The sequence below is a fragment of the Pan troglodytes genome, chromosome 22, assembly GCF_028858775.2.
Source record: "Pan troglodytes isolate AG18354 chromosome 22, NHGRI_mPanTro3-v2.0_pri, whole genome shotgun sequence".
NCBI lineage: Eukaryota > Metazoa > Chordata > Mammalia > Primates > Hominidae > Pan > Pan troglodytes.
In genome coordinates, this window is record NC_072420.2 from 17081850 (window position 1) to 17086085 (window position 4236).

The window sequence follows — 4236 nt, forward strand, 5'->3', positions numbered from 1 at the left end:
ACAATCACTGAAATTATTTTAATGAGAAAAGGTAAATATTTTCAACATGTTTATTTCAGTAGGCATAAAAATAAATTGGCCAATTTAAGTAAGTATAATTTATCAAGTTAACTGTGTAAAACCCACAAAAAAGTTAAACAGCTAAAGATACTACTCTATTTAATAAAATAGGTCTATCTATGAAAGTCTGTCTTTTGAAAGAGATTACTATAACACAAGATATAATAAAAATGTAAAGAGACATAATAGAACAATGTCCTCCTTTCTCTTGTTTTTTGTTTGTTTTGTTTGTTTTCATTTTATATATCTCCTTTGTGTATCATGATGTATATATTAAGACTGGTTGCTCTTTCTTATTTTTATTTCCTGGAAAGACTTTGTTTGTTTTGTGTGTCTCTGAATTCTGAAGAGTGTTGTTATTTTTTTCTGTCACTCTTTCTTAAATCGGTTTTCCCATAAAATTCATTCAGAGAAATAAAATGCAAGCAGCTCTTTCTAATACTATGCCTTAGGAGGAAATATTACTCTATGTGACTTCAAAATTTGGTCTAGTCTATTCCAAAGGCTTAAACAGAAAATGTAAGTAGATACATGGAAGATACATATGGCACTGCATTAGCTCACAACTATAACATGGTTTGGTCGTGTGTATTGGTTTCCTATTGTTGCCATTACAAATGACCACAAACCCCAGTGTAATTATCAGGTTCTTAACTACTTATGTCACACTGTTAGAATGACCATGGATTAACATGGATTAGTTTGTCACAATAAGTATGGTTTTCTGGAATTGTAGAATATTAGGATCAGTGCCATGTATAGAAAAAGACTTCCTTCTTTGAGAAGTAGGAGCTGTCTGTCCGTTTCTGGTCCAGGGACTAAAAGGGAAACTAATGAGGGAGGACTGACTATAAAGGTAACATAATGTAGTGATTAATTTTGTCCTAGCGTAGGGCCTAACGTGTGAGGAATTATATGGTCTATTTGTAGAACTATACATAGAACACTTGATCGTGCTTCTCAGAATAAGACAAAGGCCTCTAGGAAGAGGTATTTGCTTCCTCATTTTCTAGATCTTAATTTAAGCAAGCCAAGGAGTCAGTGAGCTGTCCCCACAGGATCCGATGGTTAGTGGGAACACCGTTTAACACCAAATCATCAAATTGTAGAAGTTTGATGCTAGAAAGGATCTTGAAAGACCATGTTCTCTACCATTTTTAACATGACAGAGTGTATACATTAGATAAGGAAAAGAAAAAAAAGGTGCCGAGGGTCCATCTACTCATTATAATGGGCACAGAACAGCAAAACTACAGGTGGACTGTTCTCCACCTCCTACCTCCTCACAAGTTGCTAACTTGTAGGTTAGAACTGTACTTGGAAACAGGCTGTATATAATACTTACATATAATTGTATTCAACTAGCTATTAAACATATATAAAGAATTTTTATGTTTTTCTCACCACATAGCTTTATAATTCTTTTTTTCCCCCCACTTTTTGAGACGGACTGTCGCTCTGTCGCCCAGGCTGGAGTGCAGTAGCGTGATCTCGGCTCACTGCAAGCTCCACCTCCCAGGTTCACGCCATTCTCCTGCCTCAGCCTCCCGAGTAGCTGGGATTACAGGCGCCCGCCACTACGCCCGGCTAATTTTTTGTATTTTTTAGCAGAGACGGGGTTTCATCGTGTTAGCCAGGATGGTCTCGATCTCCTGACCTCGTGATCTGCCCGCCTCGGCCTCCCAAAGTGCTAGGATGACAGGCATGAGCCACCGCGCCCGGCCATAGTTTTATAATTCTTAACTGGAGTAGCCAAAGTCTTCCTTTTCTGTCCTTCTATTCCTTTCTCCACCACTAATTTGTGTGATTTGGTCTGAGCTGAATGAGTGCTTTTGGCTCCAAGACCCTAGTTACTGATAGCAGAATTTTCTCAGTTTTTGCTCATGCATTTCCCCAAAGTACAGCTTGGAAAATCAATTCCTGACCAGCGAATAGCCTTGAGGTTGGGCTAATATGTTCAATGAGTATTGTGGCTCTTCTCTACTGAAGGTCTCTGCCTTTCTGTCTATGGTGCACAGTGTCTACATCCATGCCCTCTCTGGATGCTTTAGTGTCATGATGGGTTTGGTGTTCCAGGGGGTTTGGGTCACTTCTCACTTGAAAAATAAATTGAAAACATCCTTTCCCCACTCTGAAGTGTGATGCTACTTTCCACGTTTTATCTTTAAAATTCGTTCTAAAAGAATGGCTGGGCCGGGCGCGGTGGCTCACGCCTGTCATCCCAGCACTTTGGGAGGCCGAGGTGGGTGGATCACGAGGTCAGGAGATCGAGACCATCCTGGGTAACATGGTGAAACCCCATCTCTACTAAAAATATAAAAAATTAGCTGGGCATGGTGGCGGGCGCCTGTAGTCCCAGCTACTCAGGAGGCTGAGGCAGGAGAATGGTGTGAACCCGGGAGGCGGAGCTTGCAGTGAGCCGAGATTGTGCCACTGCACTCCAGCCTGGGCGACAGAGCGAGACGCCGTCTCAAAAAAAAAAAAAAAGAATGGCTGAGGGGTGATGACATTTAATCAATGTATATCCAATAGTGGGGGAACTACACATGTGCAACATACAGAAGAATGAAATTCAGAAAAACAAGCAGATTAAAAAATATACACTCACTACCCAAACACATTTTGATATGCAGACTTTTGCCATATTTTTTAAGAAGTTTGATTTGGCTGTGATCTTACTACTTTCGTGCATTTTTGTTTTTTCCACTTATAACACATATATCTATTCCTCATATTTTAAATATTGTCTCCTTATTATTCCGCAAAGTCAACTTTTCATAACATATGTCGTAATCTTTCTAAAGAGTTCGAGAAGTTGTTTCTGCTAATTTTACTGTAATAAACAACTTTGTGCATTGTCTTCCCAGCCTTCATATTTAAGATAATTCCTTAGAACTATTGTCAGAATCTATGTGGTAGTTTGCAAAATTGGCCAGATTTTTCCATACTTCCTGCACTTACGCCCCTTTGCAATGTCATTGAGAAATTTTTCCCATCAAGAGTGAAGCCTGTTTCTCCACTACTTGAATCAGAACTTGTGACTCGATTTTACCAATAACATGCAGCAGAAGCCATATTCAGTGGCTCACATCTGTAATCCCAGTACTTTGGGAAGCCAAGGTGGGAGGATTGCTTGAGGCCAGGAATTTGAGACCAGCCTGGGCAACACAGGAAGACACTGTCTCTACAAAAATCTTTTAAAAAAATATCCAGGCATGGTGGCTCATGCCTGTAGTCCCAGCTACTAGGGAGGCTGAGGCAGGAGGATCACTTGAGTCCAAGAGTTTGAGGCTGTAGTGAGCTATGACTGTACCAATACACTCCAGCCCTGGTGGAAAAGTGAGACCTTGTCTTTAAAAAATTAAATAAAATAAACAGAGCAGGAATGCCAACTGTGCTAGTTCCAAACCTAGGTCTTAAGAGGTCTTGCAGCTTCTGCTCTGATTCTTGGGCTCCTTCCAGCTAGAGGTTCAGAACTCATTTGCCCCTGTCACTCCAGCTGATTGTCAGCCAATTGCAGAAGCAGGGCTGCCTCCGTGATTGACACGTGATACAAGTGCACAAGTGAGCCCAGCATGACCAGAACCACCCAGTTAAAACTATAATAATAAATTGTTGTCATTTTATTTAAGTTTTGAAGTGGTTTTCACAGCAAAACCAACTGATACAACCTATTTGGCCAAAAAGAATAAATATATTTAAGCCTTATAATTTGTATTGATGAGTTGTTTCCCAAAACCGTGGTAAAAAATTGCCCTATCAATAGTTTTGCTGCCTTCATCAGCCAGGCTTATATCATTGTAAATTTTTGCTAGTTTGATAAAAGATAATTAGTATTTCGTTTTAATTTTAAGTACAACATTTTAAAACCCAGTTTCCTCTTACCCCAATGAGATAGTTACTAATTTGATGTCATTTCATTAAAACAAGTCACATTTTGCTGTGAATCTTTTTCCAAATTATTTTCCTAGAATTAATATAATATTTGTCAGGTTTATTTCCTCTTAGAAGATATAGAGATTGCAGCACAGATTTTAATTTTTAATTTGCTAAATAATTCTTTATAAAGTCTAAGTTGTGACCCTTTTCCCAGATATTTTTAATTCAATGACTATCAAATTTATGAAAATGAGGTTGGTTTTATTAAAGTTTCTACTGACATCATCTTACTGCATT